A 254-nucleotide genomic window follows, 5' to 3' on the forward strand; every position below is an offset into this window, starting at 1 on the left:
GCAATTCCTCCCCCGGCACTAAACCCGCTGCAACTCTTCTTTCCTCCCCCTCCGCCTGCCTGTTCCCCCAGCCGGCTGCTGCGAGGGCCGGAGGAAGCAGCTGCACCCGCAAGGGGCTCCGTCCCCTGCACCTTCGCCCCCAGGCAGTCCCCGGGAGGCGCTGCCGGCGGGGCTGGTGCCGGGAGCCGGAGCCCCGGGCCGGGCAGCGGCGCTTACCTGCGTGCGGGAGCCGGGAGGCGCGGGGTAGGATGCGG

This window comes from Gavialis gangeticus, unplaced genomic scaffold (assembly GCF_001723915.1).
Source record: "Gavialis gangeticus isolate Ggan-Ray unplaced genomic scaffold, GavGan_comp1, whole genome shotgun sequence".
Classification (NCBI taxonomy): Eukaryota; Metazoa; Chordata; order Crocodylia; family Gavialidae; genus Gavialis; species Gavialis gangeticus.